Below are 19,978 nucleotides of genomic sequence, written 5' to 3'. Positions count from 1 at the left end.
CAGTACCTGTACTTGATCCAAACTACAATATAATCATCCTTATTAGAAGCAAAACAATTCTACTGAATGTATTTAATGTTTAAATGATTTATAGTAGACTTCAAATTTGGAGATCTAAATGACAGAAAGACCCCCCTTATCCAGAAAACCCCAGATCCCAAGCAAAACAGGTCCTAAAGCTGTACTGTGTTTACAGTATTATTACAGAGAAAAGGGAATCATTTAACCATTAAATAAACCCAATAGGGCTGTTCTGCCCCCAATAAGGGGTAATTATATCTTAGTTGGGATCAAGTACAGGTACTGTTTTATTATTACAGAGAAAAGGGAATCATTTAACCATTAAATAAACCCAATAGGACTGTTCTGCCCCCAATAAGGGGCAATTATATCTTAGTTGGGATCAATTACAGGTACTGTTTTATTACTACAGAGAAAAGGGAATCATTTAACCATAAAATAAACCCAATAGGACTGTTCTGCCCCCAATAAGGGGCAATTATATCTTAGTTGGGATCAAGTACAGGTACTGTTTTATTATTACAGAGAAAAGGGAATCATTTAACCATTAAATAAACCCAATAGGGCTGTTCTGCCCCCAATAAGGGGCAATTATATCTTAGTTGGGATCAAGTACAGGTATTGTTTTATTATTACAGATGAAAAGGAAATCATTTTTTAAAATTTTGAATTTATCGATTAAAATTAAGATTTATTAAAGAGGGCCTCCGTAATTCTAACCTTTCCAGGTAAAGGGTTTCCGGATAAGGGATCACATACCTGTACCCCCACCCTGTTTGTTGTAGAGAAATGTATTGCCGTTGTTGGAGACTAAACCCCCTAAGTCTTCATTATAAAGTATAATTGCTGCAGTTGGGTAAAAGAATGATGCCTTACCTGTGAGTGAGTAACCTGAGGTTGGTATTCCCAACTGTGAGAGCCTAGAACTCAACAGAGCTGGATTAGAATCTGCAGAGCATTAGTGAGGCTGCAGTTATATACGGAGCAGATAGAATCAGTTATATACGGAGCAGTGACATCACAGGACCTGGGGTATTTGGCTTTTTCATTCAATCACAGGACCGATATGGGAAGTTTTCTGTACATATCAGTGAGCTCAGGGCAATGAGGAAGCTCCTGCATTTCAATTCAGGTTTTGGTCTTTGCTGTGGAAGTTGCATATTATTTCCTGTTCCTTTTTCTGCTACTGAGTAGAATGTTTCCCTCTGTGATGCGTGTAGGTATTCAGACCCAGGCTGAGCTGATACAGAGACTTGGCTCACCTCAAAAATAAACAAAAATTCTATCTATGAATGTGACGCTGCCAAAAAAACCCCCCAAGTGTGACAGCGTCTATAGCCCGTGGCAATTCCAGTGTGGCTGCCACGCAAGGAGGAGTTTCAGTGATGCAAACGCTATTTTTGAAACAAAATCATTATCATTTATGAAGTAAACATGCTTGCTTTGTGTTGGCCATCTTGCTCTTATATAACATAGGGAGAGAGCCATTTCATTTTAGTTTGCTGATATTAATTAATATATTATCAAGGCATGCTGGGAACTGTAGTTCTGTATTCCTAAAGCAATATTGCTCAGTTAAACTTTTCCTCAGCTCTGCAGGGCATTCAAATGCAAAATAATGCTCCAATGAGAATCCCAGCTGATCTGTGTAAATCTGACTTCATATTTTTTGTTGAAGCAACAAGCCCAGTTTCCCAGCACTGTCTTCCCAGTCTGTCCTTTCTCCCTGTGTTTTATTCCAGTGTAATATAATGACCCCAAAATGGCACAAAATCTCTGTATGTAAGATGGCTGACATAGTGCTGGGAATCGACATTCTCATTGGTCATTTCTGTCACATCCGCTGTTAGAACGTAATTCCGTTTTTCTTCTGCTCCTATAGAGAACTAGGGGCGCAGTGGGACTGCTTTTTGGATGACATTGGGGACACTACCAAATGAGCAGATTCTGATTTATGGGCCTTCCTAGCGGCCCATAATCATGTCTGATTCGATCTAAAATTACCTCCATTTTTGTTTCTGTTTTTCACTATAATAAAATAAATCAACCCTTCACATACTTCCTTGTGGTTCAGTTGTCCTTATAGGTCACGCCAGCTTTATCACGAGCATGAAACATGTACATAAAGCATTTAAAGGGGAAGTTAAAAGTGATTTCATTCTGTTTTTTTTTTTTTAACTATTTAGAGTACTTTTAAAGTTTACACTGACTGTTTTTATTGGTTTAAAATGTGTGAATAACCATTTTATGTGACTTTCCTATAGCAACCCAAAACACCTAAAACAGACAGCTTCAGTGATATTCCTATCAACCAGTACGGTTAGCTATGTTACTATTATCTAAAATAGGGAGTATTCTGAGATTTGTAGTCCAACAACAATTCAATAAAATGTGGCTGAGCCAGGGTCGGGCTGGGAAAAAATCCTGGTGGGCCCCGGCGGGCCAGACCCGACCCTTTCCGGCGCTCCCCCTGCCCAACTGTTCCTCCCCTGACGAGTTAAATTTACGCAAGCTCAGGGGAGGACGTCAGGTGGGGGGTCCTATAGGGGGTTAGGGGACGTGGCCAGCGGAGGCACCTGTAGGGCCCCCCAGTCCGACCCTGGGTTGAGCAGTGCAGCAGGGTTTAACAGCTGAAGAAGCCAGTTTAGGAAAGGTTAAAGACAGCCCAAAGAATGTATACACTAATCAAACTTTCCATTTTTTGCTGAATTCCCCTGAAAATCTCAAATCTTCCCAAGCAAAAAAAGATGTTGCCCTTGTCCCTATTATGCAATACCAGTACACTCTTGTAACCCACTCGGTTATGCCTTCCCTATACCACTTCCCCTTGATATGCCACAGCAGTTCCATGATACTAATAGCAACCTTCATTAAAATGCCTTTACGTTTTGTGACCCAAATGCTGTGCCAGTTATCCGGGATGTTAGTTGGTGGGATCAGTTTGCAGTGGCAGTGAGAGATAAGTGGCGGGACAGCAAAGCGGTGAGGTGTGGCCAGGGGCGGGCCAAGCCGACCAGGCACCCTAGGCAACCCGGTTGGCCAACTCCGCCCACCTCCCGAACGGCGAATGCGCGCCAAAGCACAAGAGGCGGTGCAGGGGGGGGCAGGGTGATTAGATCGGTCATTGCCTACGCCGCTAATGACAAGCGGCGGAGGCAATGACAAAGTAGCACTACGGGTAGGCAGGAGAGGCTCCTGCCTGGTGCCCCTCAATTGTTGCGCCCTAGGCAGCTGCCTCTTCTGCCTACCCCTAGTTCCGGCCCTGGGTGTGGCTAAAGTGGTGGGTTTTTGGGTGATGGGCAGTGGTCCCAGAGTGACATATATCCCCTTTACTACAGGATTTCTACTAGAGCGTGAGTAAAATCAACCATACAGTTATCAAGGTGTCCCAATGTCACCCAGTGGTCCAGTCTTGTAGGTAGAGATGTAGCGAACTGTTCACCGGCGAACTAATTCGTACTTTGGGTTCGCCGCGGTTTTTTTTTTGGCGCCGCGTTTTTTCACCTTGGTTTTTCCGCCGCGTTTTTTCGCTTCGTTTTATCGCCTATGCATATACATAGGAATAGCTTGCGGGGTTTTTTTTGGCGTTTTTTTTTTTTTGCGCTTTTTTTACAAGTATTTTTCAGAGAAGTTTTTGCCCTTCTGCATGCCACTGTCCAGGTGGTGGCATCCTTTAAACTACTTTAAAATCAGTTTTCTGGCCAGAAATGGCTTTTCTAGGTTTTAAAGTTCGCCTTCCCATTGAAGTCTATGGGGTTCGCAAAGTTCGCGAATATTCGCGAGTTTTGGCGAAAGTCCGCGAACGGGTTCGCGAACATTTTTGCGCGGGTTCGCTACATCCCTACTTGTAGGCCCCTTCTGACAGCCGTGGGGGGACCTGTAGTGTCTCAAGATGCAGCCCATCTATTTACACTTGAAACTGAAGCAGCATTTGTTGTTAAATGCTCGTATCCCTATAACACCATGTAAATATGCAGTTATTGCTTCAGTTTTCCTGCTAAATTCCCTCAGTAGCTCATTGCTTATAGGAAGCTGCCCAAGGCCGCGGTCCCTTTAAACTGCGAAGCCTCTAAACAGAACTGCTTCTTCTTGTTTCCTCTTTGGAGGTGATGATAACGTGATTCATGGCTTCAACAGCCAGGGACTAGGCTGTATACACAACAGACAGGGCTCTTATCGGGCAATGAGACATTAGATAGGGTGAAGCAATTCCCTTTAGGAATGAAGGTGAAACTAACAGTTCCCCTTTATATTCTCATATTAAATGCTGGTGGCTGTGCTGGCAGTAAGGTGGCAGGTGGATTCTGATGAATGTAAATAGAACTGTGTGAAATAATCTGCAATAGCATTTAATATAATGATTTGGTTAAAGCCAAAAAAAGCCTCAGGAGTACAACAGAAATTCCACTAGCGTTTTATCTACATTGAATTTCTTCTGTAAGTTGATATCATATATTAATGATATATATAAAAGAGAGCTACTCCCAGCTCTCAGGTTGGTACACTGATGCTCAGTACCAGTTCATCCCCCATTTATTATGTTGAGGTTAGAGCTCTCTGCAGACTAATTCTGCTCATTCTGTGCCATGTTGAGCTCTTCAATGCCTCCTGTTTAACTTATAAAACCAACTGAAAGAACTGAGACAAATTTGTGGCAAAGAGAACCTTGCCAAGTCCGAGGAGTAAACCAACAAATGTAATGCGCTCTCCACCTATAGATCAGGCTGAGCCCCCCTATCCATGCACACCCTGGGAAGATTTTCACATAAGATTTAAAGTTGGGAATTGTGCAGGCTTGCCACCATTCCCATAACCTCTTTGTTGGATGTTCTCCATAGCAAAAACAACTCAACCTGGCTCCCCAGGACCATACAAGCTATGTCACAGTTCACAACTCACAACTGTGCTGAGAAATCAGAGAAAAGGGATGGAAAGGAGGAAAATAAAACCTTATTGAAAAGTCCTCCCAGTGGCCTGGACTGGGATTCAAAATAGGCATTTCCAGTACACAAAGACCCAAACAACCCTCCACCAGCCCACTATATAGTAACTGTCTATGGCATCTTACATCCCTCTGGCATTTGCCAGAATCCACTGAGTGCCAGTCCAGGCCTGTCTGCTGTCACCAGGGAACGTCACCTCAAGGGCCCACATAAGCAATAACTCCCCCACCCTAATCTAGACATGGGCAGATTTTGCCAGCAACACTGACTTTGTGGGAGACTGGGAACAAAGATAATTGGTTGTGGATGCAACCTCAACATTAGCTGAATTGGGGATGACAGGGTCAGTGGTGCAGGAAGCTGTCTGGCAGCTAGACAGAAGATCCTTGGGTGGCAGGGTCCACTTGGATTTATGCCGGTTGGCCAGTCTAACCCTGAACCTCACCACCTAGTACATTGATTGTAAAAAGGAATGCCTACTCATCTGCTTGGGGTTCATTCAGATAATGATTGTAAAATTCCTTTGGCCAAGGACCACACAGGGCTGAGTATGCTGTCTACAGACAACAACACTGGGGGCTCCATATGTTATTTGATAGTTGACCTGAGATGCCAAAGTACCTGCTTATTATGATGACCCAAGTAAACCAGTGCATGTATCTGTCTATGGTCAGCGTTCAGTGATGCGCCTAATGATGGAGGGCAGGCAGTATAACTGCTATTGCCAATGAGTGGCCTGTTGTGAGAATGTCTCTATGAGAGGAGGGTGAGAAGCCCTGGTTATTATTGCCTTTGGGATTGGTAGGAACACATCTGCCTCTCAGTAGTGCAAGTTGGTGTTTTTGGCAGGCAATTTTGCTGCACATAAGAACCTGGATATTTACAGCTCAGTTCTTCTTAATTACCACGTCAAATCCCTTAACCTGTGGTCAGCTTGACATATAGAAACGTATATAGGGAAATAGCCATTGCTGACTGAACACTCTTTTGTGCATTTTAATAACTCACTGTCTGCGTCTGCAGCCAGAATCATCATCTTGTCCAAGACTGATTCAATAAAATAATGGCTACAGACAAGTAAAGGTGGCCAAATACAAGCCGATTCTAGCTGCCGATATTGGTCCTTTAGACCAATTCGGCAACTTATCTGCCCACGTATGGGCACAAATGACGAGCCTGCCCGACCGATATCTAGCCTGAAATCGGCCAGATCTTCACCAGGCAGGTTTGATTTTTCCGTCAGATCGGGGAATGCATCGGCTTGTTGATGCAGCCCCAAAACTGACTGCGCCTATGCCCGCCATTTTAATTCATCATTTGGCCCCAGGGCCAAATTAACAACCAAATTAGCCCAATATCAACCACCCGTAGGTGGGGATATCAGTAGATGATCCGCTTGCTTGGTGACCATGTATGGCCACCCCAAATATTAAGGTTTCCCCCAAGGGACTCTATATGGATGTGGAACATCTGTGGGGCATGGTTCTGAAGAAGTAGCTTCTTTTGTTGCTAAAACTCTGTAGGAACAAATGGTTTTATTTGCATCACCATGGCAGATAGTTAAACGGACCTCAACATTTCCATAAATCTCTGCTATGTCTTTCCCTTGCTCTGTAATGGACATAGCCCAAGGGAAGAATATGGTAATGTATTTTCCTTTCTCTCTAATGGACATGGCCCAACAGAAGAACAGGGCAATGTGTGTATGAAGAGAGGCAGTGTCAGACTGGGACCCCAGGGGCCCACGAGAAAACCTTGGACCCTAGGCCCACTTTCCAAACTATTTTCCCCCTTTCCTCACCCAACCTGTTTATTCTCCTAGTCTCTTTTATTTACATGCTAGCATCTATTCTTCCTGTCTGTTTCTCCTCTTATTCCCATTCAGAAATAGGGAATGAGCATGAAACAGGCCAAATGGTCAGGAGCAGGAGGGCCCCCTGACACCTGGGCCCACCGGGAGTTTTCCTGGTATCCTGGTGCGCCAGTCCAACACTGAAGAGAGGGCAGGATCCCTTTCTTTGACACATAATGGTTTCTCCACCAAATTGTTGGAGGACTACAATGCCACATATGAGATCGCTAACTGAGACATGGTACAGACCGAGGGGACTGGGCTTATTCTCGCCCTTTAGAGTCCAGCACAGTCAACGGACAGTGGTGCAGGAGGCTTCTGATTGGAGGCAGCAGCCTCTTTTAAAGCATCAGCCCCCCTTTCTCAAATATGCTCATCTTTAAAAGGTTTTAAAGGGGACATAAACCTGCTATACCAATGTTCATGGACTACAGTTCCCAGAATTAGCCTGGCAAAGCATACTCCAAGCAAGCATCTAAGGATTCTTAAAGCAGCAGTGCACAATAATGTTCTTTGCAAATCTATCAGGACCAGTGGCCCAATACACCTGCTTGCACCTGACACTTGGTTTTATGTGCTCATTGCCAGTGCCATTTATTTCTAGTTCTGAACACATGAAGTGTAATACTTGAAAGCAAAATGTACCCACTGATCTCAATATGTTGCAAAACTGTTGGTTGGTTGGAGTAAAGCTAATAGGGGTGTTTGTCACTGAAGAATTTTCTTCCATATATAATTTATCAATAAAGGATTATGCCCCCTTTAACAAATCTGCTTGGTAGAGCTAGGGAGTCAGAAAAGGCTGGCAATTGGTTGCTATGAGTTACTCGACTGGTAATGAAAGTGTTTCTACTGGTTCCTAGTTTTCACTAGAATATTTTTTTGGGTTCTGGTGTGTTTTACCTGGTGGCCAGAACCACAAATATCATTTTGTTCTGCAGGAAAAATCCAAAAGTGACATGTGACATGTGCGTAACCACAATAAGCACCTCAATAAGAGAGAAAGGGGAATTGTAACGCCTCTCTCACTACCTCTCGGTTTCATTCACTAGACTGTATTGCAGCCCAACCGGCTAGAGCATCAGCCCAAAGTGTGAAATTATTAGCTGAACAATGACTCCCCATGTCAGGTGATCTGGGCTCCCTCTGAAATTCCCCACTTCACCATTCTAATAATAATTTCAATTATTTGTATACAGGGTCAGACTGAGGGGTGAAGGGCCCACCGGCCCTCCCGCCCCAGGGGCCCTGCAGGTGCCTGTGCCCCCCCCGGAGGGTCCCCCCAACCCCCCTCGCAGGGCCCCCCCAGCCAACGTCCTCCCCTGAGCACGTAAATTTAACATGTCGGGGCAGGAGCGGTCAGGCAGGGGGGACGCGGGCAAGGGTTGAGTCTAGGCCGCTGAGGCCCACCACAGCCAGGGCCCACGGGGATTTTTCCCGGTGTCCCAACGGCCCAGTCCGACCCTGTTTGTTAAATTAGAAAAACCCTAGCCCACCCCTTCCCAGCCCATAGCCAAACCTGTCAGCTTTTTTAAAAAACCTGCATCCAACTTGTCCCCCTCTGATGGCAGCTGGGTTGGGTGCGGTATGGGAGTTATTTCACAGGAGAGGGAAAGGTATGGGTGGGTGTCATTACATTCATTGATGAGCCCTACTACAAGTTTGACTCGTGACCTGTGCCTGGTCTGCCCAAACTTGCCCAACCCATGAGTCCTGTGGCTTTCAGACCCACCCACTTATGACTTTTAGGATTATATGTTGGCAAAAGAGCTCAAGGTCAGATTGCTGCTGAAAAGTCTCATAGAATCTTGTCATGTATGTATTGGTACAAGGAATGAGGATAGAAGGTCCCAAACATCATTTGGGGGGGGGGGTCTCTGTCTCCTTTAAATCATCATATATAGGATGCTAATTAACTGTAATTGTGTATGGCTCTTTTTATAGCTAAGTAAATCCATGGTACAGACTTGGTTTCCGACTGGGGAAGATAGGCCCATATCAACATTTTTTCCACCCCTGGTTCTCAGCGCCTTCTGTAACTATGGTCCCTGAAAAGTTCCTCCATACGGGAAAGGTGTTGTCCAAATGTTATTGTTCAGTGAAGCCAAACATCAGTAGCTCAGTATGGCAGCTCTCATTCATATTAATAACATCAGTGTTAGAGAGGAACTAAACTGAATGATTATAAATGACTAATAGAGGAAGAGGTTTGAGGTCAACCATTACAGCTGGATTAGCATTGCAAAAATGTAGGATATTCGTAGGCATGTCAGTGGCAACCACAATTAGCTGTTTTAGTGATGTGATGGCAATGTCATATACTGAGAAAAGGGGGTTAAGCAGCCTGTTTGAATGGTGAATGTAACAAAGAGCCAACTTAGAGGAAGGAACACGAAGCTTGATATTCTTAGAAGATAACCATACGGAATCTCCAACCGCAAATGGGTTTTTCCTCATTTGTTTGTGGACAGAATCCCCTTTCATTACCTTGTTCATGACTTTAAGTTCATTTGGTCTACTGCTCGTCAGGGTCTGGAGAAGGCTTATACCCATCAAAAGAAGGCAGCGGACAGACATCGTAGGCTCCTTGAGTACAGAAGAAGGATAATGAAAGGGGATTCCGTCCACACATGTCTGAGTTTATTATAAGCAAATTCAGCCCAAGGGAGAAGGTCTGACCAGTTGTCATGATTTTGAGAGATAAAACAGCAAATAAACTGTTTCAGGACTTGATTGGCTCTCTCTGTTTGGCCATTACTTTGTAGATGATATGCTGAAGAAAAATTTAGACCAATTCCCAACAATTTACAGAAAGCATGCCAAAAGCGGAAGACAAATTGGACCCCTCGGTCAGATACAATGAAAGAGGGAAAACCATAGAGGCGGGAAATCTCTTTAATAAAGATATTTGCTAAAAGAGCTGCAGAAGGGAGCTTCTATAGAGGAATGAAGTGGGCCATCTTGGAAAATCAGTCTACAACCACCAATCATAGTAAAAACCTACTGACTTTGGTAGATCTACAATAAAGTCTGTGGATATTTCAGACCAGGGTTGACTTGGAACAAGCAGAGGATGAAGGAGACCACAGGGGAGACAGCAAGGAATCTTCTGCTGGGCACAGACATAACATGCAGCAACATAATGGGTTACATCCTGGACAAGAGAAGACCATCAGAAATATCTGGAAATGACATTGAGTGACTTCTTAACCCCCAGATGGCCTGCAATTTTAGAGGAATGACCTCACGAGAGGATCTGAGAGACCTTAGCCTGAGGGACGAAAGGACACAGGAGCCACCACCCTTTCAGGGGGAATAATTGGGCAGGGAGGGACTGCAAAAGTTTTTTCTAAAGTCAAGGGTCTGGATAGGGCATCAGCCTTGACGTTTTTGGACCCAGGTCAATTGGAGATGATGAAATTAAACCTGGAGAAGTATAATGCCCATCTGGCCTGTTGAGGATTCAGCCTCTTAGCAGAGGAAATGTATTCTACGTTCTTATGGTCAGTAAGAATAGAACACTGCTCCAAAGCTCCCTCTAGTAGATGACGCCATTCCACCAACTTTATGGCAAGTAACTCCCAATTGGCAATATTATAATTTCTCTTGGCAGGTGATACATTTTGGTAGAAAAAGGCACAGGGGTGAAGGGGACCATGCAAATCAATTTGTTTGGATAAAATAGTTCCTACCCCTGTCAACTTCTAAAGTAAATGCATAAGACGTATTAGGGTGGATAAGGACTGGAGCGGAAGCAAAGACTGACTTTAGAGATTCGAAAGCCTTTTTGGCATCAAGCGACTAGAGAGACTTAGAGTTGTTACGGGTGAGAGCTGTGATGGGAGCCACGATTTGAGAAAATCCTTTAATGAATCTTCTGTAAAAGTTAGCAAAGCCAAGGAAACATTGTATGGCCTTCAGACCTACAGGTGTAGGCCACTCGGTAACTGCAGAGACTTTGGCAGGAACCATCTTAAAGCAGAAAGAAGAAATTATGTATCCTAGGAAGAGAATCTTTGACTTATTGAACACACATTTCTCCAATTTAGCATAAAGATTATTTTATTAAGACATTGTGGAACTGACTTCTTGACTGTGATTTGACAGAGACCACTTTAGTCTATACACAGTCTGAGACTCCCAAACTAATCTGGACTGTATTATAGAAGCAATGCAGGCACCAGTGTCACTGTGCATGCATGCGTATATGACGCAACAGAATGCATGCCGACGCTTGCCAAAGGAGGAGAGTCTGGGACCATCGTGCCTAGAGGTAGGAACCTGTGCCAGTCTTCTGTTGCTCCTTACAATAACTCAGCCTTGTGCCTTGTGCCTTTATTTGGTCACATAACCCCTCAGTGACTGCTAATATCCTTATCATTTACGGTAGGGGGTACATTATCCCTTATAATACATGAGTGATACTCAGAGTTCCCTGTATAACTCAGCCTGCAGCCTTGTGCCTTTATATGGGCACAGAACCCCTCAGTGTCTGCTAATATCCTTATCATTTACAGTAGGGGGTACATTATCCCTTATAATACATGAGTGATACTCAGAGTTCCCTGTATAACTCAGCCTGCAGCCTTGTGCCTTTATATGGTCACAGAATCCCTCAGTGACTGCTAATATCCTTATCATTTACAGTAGGGGGTACATTATCCCTTATAATACATGAGTGATACTCAGAGTTCCCTGTATAACTCAGCCTGCAGCCTTGTGCCTTTATATGGGCACAGAACCCCTCAGTGACTTCTATTATCCTTATCATTTACAGTAGGGGGTACATTATCCCTTATAATACATGAGTGATACTCAGAGTTCCCTGTATAACTCAGCCTGCAGCCTTGTGCCTTTATATGGGCACAGAACCCCTCAGTGACTTCTATTATCCTTATCATTTACAGTAGGGGGTACATTATCCCTTATGTTGCTTTAAGAATTCATCCCTGATGGTGGTGGGTCTTAGATCCCAGAATGCTTTAACCCTTTCTCTGCCAAGCATGTAGGTACTATGTTATTTTAGTAAAGGCTTTATCTGCCAAGCATGTAGTACTTATGTTCTTGGCAGAAAAGGGTTTCTTGCAGAGAGTCCCAACGAGCCAAGGGGGCTGGCAAGTCGGCCCTGTGATGCGATTGTCACAGGACCCGACTTCTAACAGCAGACAGGATCACACTTGTGTTTGCTGTTAAGGTTCCCCTTGCAGCCCCACTGAGCCACCTTAAATACCCTTTCTCATGAGTGGACACACCTACCTATGAAGTTCAAGGCTTAACAAGCTCATCCAACCAATTTGGTGTTGCCAGTAATCAGTATTGAGCGGTTACATGCAGTCAAATTAGCAAAATTACAAGGGTACCCAAATTTTTGCACAACCAGTTTTTCACATTTGATTTAATTTCATACCACTAAATACGGCTGGACTAAAAATCTTTGTTCAGAAAACACCCCAGTACTCAGATGTGCCTGGGAAATGAAAGACATACCACTGTTATCGTTTTTGTTGAACATGGAGTAAATTACTATGCAGGATGGGAGGGGTTCCCAAACTTTATTATATGACTGTATACACACTTTTTAGAGAACAGACACACATATACTTTTTTTAGGCTTCTTTTTTTAGTTTCTTATTTTATCATTTTGTCTTTTGTTTTTCCCCTAAAAAATTCTGACCACTAACCACACTGTAAAATAATTAATTTGGTTCTTTCATTGAGTTCCCTAATTGTATTTCATTTTTCTTTTATTGCAGTACACTTGCATAGTTGTTTGTTGCATTTCTTTTAGCGTAGCTTTGCCGTTTGGTAGTTTGGTGCAGAAAGATGTCTTTACCTGTTTCAGATTTGTCAGAATGTGTACTAAAAATATGGTTTTCTGGGGGTCTCAGTATAGTTAGGGGGGTTACGGCACATAATATGCAGTCGGGGGACTCTGTTTGCAGAAGCTGAGTTGGCAGGTAAAATCATCTGCACTACTTTTATTTGGAGTCAGTACATAACCATATACTCAGGTAAATCTATGCATATAGGGCATCAAACACTACAGTAGACCTTTGGCATTCATATTTGGGGTGATTTACATTTGTATGTAAGAAATCGAGCAAGAAAAATGTGGCAAATTGCAACATTTTTAGGTGATTTTCTTAAATGTCATAAAAAATGCTAATGTTAAGGACGCTTTGCAGATTGGTACTTTGGTGTAGAAAGGTGTCTTTACCCATGTTAGGTTTTTCAGAATGTGTACTTTCCAAAAATATATGGTTTTCAGGGGTTTCTGTATAGTTACATAATATGCAAAAAGGGGTTTTGCAGAGTTGGCTGACGGGAAAATTCATATGCACTATTTTCATTTGGGATCCGTACATACCGTATACGTTGGTATATCTATGCATATTGGGCATCACACTGTTCAGTAGGCCTCTGGTGTTCCTATTTGGGGTGATCTGCCATTGTATTTAAAAAATTGTGTGAGATAAATACAGCAAATTGCAACGTTTCTAGGTGACTTTTAGAAATGACTATAACTTTAGGAAAGCTTTGCAGATTGGTACTTTGGTGTAGAAAGGACTCTTAACCCATGTTGGATTTGTCAGAATGTGTACTTTCCAAAAAATATATGTTTTTCAGGGATCACCCTACATTTTTGCCTCTTTTACCCCACATAAAACTGCCGTGTGTTTATGAATAAGGTAAATGTAAGCAATGAAATTAGTGTGCACAATGTATATTTTGAGGTCTGTAAGTGCCATGTACTTTGATAACCCAATGTATATTGTATATCAAACTGTCCGGAAGGCCTCTGGGGTTCATATTTAGGGTGTTTTATTTGGTTATATGGTTGAGAGAAAAGATGCTGCAAAGTAAAAGCTTTGAGGTGATTTTCGTAAATGTCATCAAAATTACCAAGCTTTGTAGTTTATTACTTTGGAGTAGAAAGACATGGGTACCCATTATAGATTCGGGGGAATGTGTACTTTCCAAAAATATATGGATTTCTTGGGTTAATGTACTTTTTTATAGCGTTATCCCACATAAAATGTGTTGATTTTGCAATTACTGAAATGATCACCTTGGGGCCCCTACACATGTAAACCTATACATATTGGGCATCAAACTGTTCAGTGGATCCCTGACGTTCATATTTAGGGTGTTTTATCTTGGTACCTAATAGTATGTGGGAGAAGAGATGCCACAAAGTGAAAGCTTTGAGGTGATTTTCAGAAATCTCCTCAAAATCAAAAAGCTGTGTGGCTTGGTACTTTGGGGTAGAAAGACACAGGTACCTATTTTAGATTCGGGGGAATGTGTGTGTATGGTTTTCTAGGGTAAACTTATTTTTTTGTGGCTTTAACCACCCCCCCCCCCCAATAAAATGCAGTAAATGTGTTGATTTTGCAGTAAGTGAAATAACAGAAATGATAGATCATATGGGGGTATTTTTATTTTGGGGCCCCTACATGCCACATACTTAGGTAAACCTATACATATTGGGCATCAAACTGTTCAGGGGACCCCTGGCGTTCATATTTAGGGTGTTTTATCTTGGTACCTAATGATACTGTATATGGGAGATAAAAAGCTGTAGAGTAGAAGCTCGGAAACAATTTCACACGCCTATTCTGGATTCATCAGAATCTGTTCTTTCCAAAAATGTATAGTTTTCTAGGGTAAACCTACTCTAAGTGGAATTTTTGGCCTTGAAATCTAAGGTATGCCGCTTTCTGGAGCAGTGCTTTGGGAATTTGGTAATGTACTGCTGGGAGTTTGTGACCTATACAAGTGAGAAATCTCCATAAAACTATATATATTTGGTATTGGCACGTTCATAAAATAATAAATGTTTCTGATATATGTGTTTATACAGTGGCTTGCAAAAGTATTCGGCCCCCTTGAACTTTTCCACATTTTGTCACATTACAGCCACAAACATGAATCAATTTTATTGGAATTCCACGTGAAAGACCAATATAAAGTGGTGTACACGTGAGAAGTGGAACGAAAATCATACATGATTCCAAACATTTTTTACAAATAAATAACTGCAAAGTGGGGTGTGCGTAATTATTCAGCCCCCTGAGCCAATACTTTGTAGAACCCCCTTTTGCTGCAATTACAGCTGCCAGTCTTTTAGGGTATGTCTCTACCAGCTTTGCACATCTAGAGACTGAAATCCTTGCCCATTCTTCTTTGCAAAACAGCTCCAGCTCAGTCAGATTAGATGGACAGCGTTTGGGAACAGCAGTTTTCAGATCTTGCCACAGATTCTCGATTGGATTTAGATCTGGACTGTGACTGGGCCATTCTAACACATGGATATGTTTTGTTTTAAACCATTCCATTGTTGCCCTGGCTTTATGTTTAGGGTCATTGTCCTGCTGGAAGGTGAACCTCCGCCCCAGTCTCAAGTCTTTTGCAGACTCCAAGAGGTTTTCTTCCAAGATTGCCCTGTATTTGGCTCCATCCATCTTCCCATCAACTCTGAGCAGCTTCCCTGTCCCTGCTGAAGAGAAGCCCCCCCAGAGCATGATGCTGCCCCCCCATATGTGACAGTGGGGATGGTGTGTTCAGAGTGATGTGCAGTGTTAGTTTTCCGCCACACATAGCGTTTTGCATTTTGGCCAAAAAGTTCCATTTTGGTCTCATCTGACCAGAGCACCTTCTTCCACATGTTTGCTGTGTCCCCCACATGGCTTGTGGCAAACTGCAAACGGGACTTCTTATGGTTTTCTGTTAACAATGGCTTTCTTCTTGCCACTCTTCCATAAAGGCCAACTTTGTGCAGTGCACGACTAATAGTTGTCCTATGGACAGATTCCCCCACCTGAGCTGTAGATCTCTGCAGCTCCCCCAGAGTCACCATGGGCCTCTTGGCTGCATTTCTGATCAGCGCTCTCCTTGTTCGGCCTGTGAGTTTAGGTGGACGGCCTTGTCTTAGTAGGTTTACAGTTGTTCCATACTCCTTCCATTTCTGAATGATCGGTGGAACAGTGCTCCTTGGGATGTTCAAGGCTTTGGAAATCTTTTTGTAGCCTAAGCCTGCTTAAAATTTCTCAATAACTTTATCCCTGACCTGTCTGGTGTGTTCTTTGGACTTCATGGTGTTGTTGCTCCCAATATTCTCTTAGACAACCTCTAAGGCCGTCACAGAGCAGCTGTATTTGTACTGACATTAGATTACACACAGGTGCACTCTATTTAGTCATTAGCACTCATCAGGCAATGTCTATGGGCAACTGACTGCACTCAGACCAAAGGGGGCTGAATAATTACGCACACCCCACTTTGCAGTTATTTATTTGTAAAAAATGTTTGGAATCATGTATGATTCTCACGTGTACACCACTTTGTATTGGTCTTTCACGTGGAATTCCAATAAAATTGATTCATGTTTGTGGCTGTAATGTGACAAAATGTGGAAAAGTTCAAGGGGGCCGAATACTTTTGCAAGCCACTGTATTATGGAAAATATTATTTTTCTTCATATTTTAGACATTTAGAAGCCTATATCTTGTTACAGAAGTGGAATTAAACATATTCTAGCATATTCTGAAAGTTTAGGTTGTGCCAAAAAAAACAATATATCATTTTCCCAGGTAAACTACGTACTCTCTAGGAAAGGCCCCTAAAGTGAAAGAGCACAAAATGTTCTTGCAGTACAAGTGACCAAATCGACTGGCAGTTAAAGGGTTAACCCTTACTAATACATTGGAGTAGTCTAGCAATTGTAGTTCAGCAATGCATGGTTGAGCAATAGTGAAATGGAATGTCTGTGTCCCCGATGAGGCTATTGCATGAAAAGAATCTGTGAATATAACTGGCTGCGCAGGTAGCCCATTGTTTGCAGGCAGCTGACATTGATGCCCTCAGGGAAATCCTGACAGTTGTATGTTTCTATGTACCTGGGCGGGCAAAGGGCAGGGAACTTTTACTGATGGGACTTTCTGCATGAGAAATTCCACCTTCAGACCGGCTGAATTCATTGTTCTGAAACCAATGATCTGAAGAGGGAAGTGTAGAAAAAATATACTTAAACAAACAGGACTTTATCACCTGCAAATGCTCTCATGTTAGCACTAAAGGAAACCTAAACCTATATTTGTTATTACTTCCTGGTGCTGGAAATGGCAGGGAGGGGTTAAGGGGACAGTGACAGATTCCATACTTTATGTGTGTAAATGTGTCATTTTGCCTTTAATAACCCACCCTGCCCTAATCTCCTTCTATTTACTCCCCCCATTACTGACCAATGCCAGGTACACAGCTTTAGGTTACACAGTCTAGAAGACATTAGGGCTGATTCACTAAAGTGTGATAAAACGTGCGCTATTTATAGTGTGCGCTAAAAATTTTATCGCGTCTTAATTTTCGCAACTTTTCACACGATTCACTTCGCTATTTTACGCGCGATATTGCATGCGTTATTTAAATCGCGAAGACTATTTTCATGCGGTATTTGACGGTACATGCACTAAATAACGCACACGTATATTCGCCGGATATAAATAGTAGCTTATAAATAGTGTATATAAATTGTCGCCGCATATAAATGATGTATATAAATATTAGCCACATATAAATGGTAGCCACATATAAATATTAGCCACATATAAATGGTAGCCACATATAAATATTAGCCACATATAAATGGTAGCCACATATAAATATTAGCCACATATAAATATTAGCCACATATAAATGGTAGCCACATATAAATATTAGCCACATATAAATGGTAGCATATAAATATTAGCCACATATAAATGGTAGCCACATATAAATATTAGCCACATATAAATGGTAGCATATAAATATTAGCCACATATAAATGGTAGCCACATATAAATATTAGCCACATATAAATATTAGCCACATATAAATGGTAGCCAGATATAAATATTAGCCACATATAAATGGTAGCATATAAATATTAGCCACATATAAATGGTAGCATATAAATATTAGCCACATATAAATGGTAGCCACATATAAATATTAGCCACATATAAATGGTAGCATATAAACAGTAGATGCTTATAAATAGTAGCCACTAGTGATGAGCAAATGTGTTCTGGTTTCTTTAGTGAAAAATTAGCAAATCTTTCGAAAGATCCACGAAACGGCAAAAATGTTGTGCGGGCAAAAAAATTGTTGCCCTTGACTATTATTTTTTGACACTTGTATAAATTTTTGGATGTGCGTTGAATTTTTGCGTGGCGAATTTTTTCATCCATTTTACCATTGGTGGATTGTTTTGTGAAACGCATGAAAAAATTTGCCTCGGAAAAATTCGCCGCACGTTCAAAAATTTACTGCGAATCCATGCCTGGCGAAACATTTCATCACTTGTAGCCAAATATAAATAGTCGCGCAAATGAACGCACGCCATGTTAGCCATACACGCCAATACTTGCGGAAAATTACTGTATTAAAAATGACCATTTCCCTGCAAACTGGCGGCTGCGTCACTCTGGGGGAAACACATACTGAATAAATAACACTGTAAGCCCATATTTTATTGGCAAAAACTAATTTACTGTACTTTTCTATAATTATCGCCTGCCTGTAGTAGGTGTTAATTTTCGCATAGCCTAATGCGATATTTAGCGTGTCTAAGTGATTGTGAATTATGCGTTAGTATTCTTTTCTGTGCGCTAATTAACGGAAGCGTTAAAACTACCGCATGCAGTCGCGCGAAAAATAACGCATGCGATATGGCGACTTAATGCACACGATAATACTATGGTGAATCACGCGCTAATTATCGCGTCTAATTTAACGCAAAAAGCGTGCGATAAAATTTATCGCACTTTAGTGAATCAGCCCTATTGTGCTTTGAGGGGGAGCAAAGTCCAGGTAGGCTGAGGCTCTCTATGTATTTGTCTTTCAGACTATGATGACTTAACTGCTTTACCCAAGCCAACACATAGAACACATAGCAGGGCAACTGCCATTATCAATTCCATGTATAATACCTCAGAACATTGCCAGTTCCATGTATAATACCCCAGAACACATGGCAGAATAAATACAGTGCCAGTTCCATGTATAATACCCCAGAACACATGGCAGGATAAATACAGTGCCAGTTCCATGTATAATACCCCAGAACACATGGCAGAATAAATACAGTGCCAGTTCCATGTATAATACCCCAGAACACATGGCAGGATAAATACAGTGCCAGTTCCATGTATAATACCCCAGAACACATGGCAGGATAAATACAGTGCCAGTTCCATGTATAATACCCCAGAACACATGGCAGGATAAATACAGTGCCAGTTCCATGTATAATACCCCAGAACACATGGCAGGATAAATACAGTGCCAGTTCCATGTATAATACCCCAGAACACACGGCAGGATAAATACAGTGCCAGTTCCATGTATAATACCCCAGAACACACGGCAGGATAAATACAGTGCCAGTTCCATGTATAATACCCCAGAACACATGGCAGGATAAATACAGTGCCAGTTCCATGTATAATACCCCAGAACACATGGCAGGATAAATACAGTGCCAGTTCTATGTATAATACCCCGGAACACATGACAGGATAAATACAGTGCCAGTTCCATGTATAATGCCCCAGAACACGTGGCAGGATAAATACAGTGCCAGTTCCATGTATAATACCCCAGAACACATGGCAGGATAAATACAGTGCCAGTTCCATGTATAATACCCCGGAACACGTGGCAGGATAAATACAGTGCCTGTTCCATGTATAATACCCCAGAACACATGGCAGGATAAATACAGTGCCAGTTCCATGTATAAAACCCCAGAACACATGGCAGGATAAATACAGTGCCAGTTCCATGTATAATACCCCAGAACACATGGCAGGATAAATACAGTGCCAGCTCCATGTATAATACCCCCAGAACACATGGCAGTATAAATACAGTGCCAGTTCCATGTATAATACCCCAGAACACACGGCAGGATAAATACAGTGCCAATTTCATGTATAATACCCCAGAACACACAGCAGGATAAATACAGTGCCAGTTCCATGTATAATACCCCAGAACACATGGCAGGATAAATACAGTGCCAGTTCCATGTATAATACCCCAGAACACATGGCAGGATAAATACAGTGCCAGTTCCATGTATAATACCCCAGAACATTGCCAGTTCCATGTATAATAA

At 42.2% G+C, this 19,978-nt stretch overlaps 1 protein-coding gene across 2 annotated transcripts in view; it reads right to left on the bottom strand.

The window, feature by feature from the left end:
* The window catches only part of il12b (interleukin 12B), a 45,183-nt gene extending 44,098 nt beyond the window's left edge, over positions 1–1,085 (bottom strand). Inside the window, exon 1 of one of the 2 annotated variants that reach the window (XM_031898677.1) lies at positions 898–1,085. The gene's annotated coding sequence lies outside the window, so the exon portion shown is untranslated. The remainder of the gene's footprint in view (positions 1–897) is intronic. The other variant, XM_031898679.1, reaches the window with a different exon arrangement.
* Between the last annotated feature and the right edge of the window lie 18,893 nt (positions 1,086–19,978).

Source organism: Xenopus tropicalis, chromosome 3, assembly GCF_000004195.4.
Source record: "Xenopus tropicalis strain Nigerian chromosome 3, UCB_Xtro_10.0, whole genome shotgun sequence".
NCBI classification, from domain to species: Eukaryota; Metazoa; Chordata; class Amphibia; order Anura; family Pipidae; genus Xenopus; species Xenopus tropicalis.
This window is presented reverse-complemented; position numbering and strand designations above follow the sequence as displayed.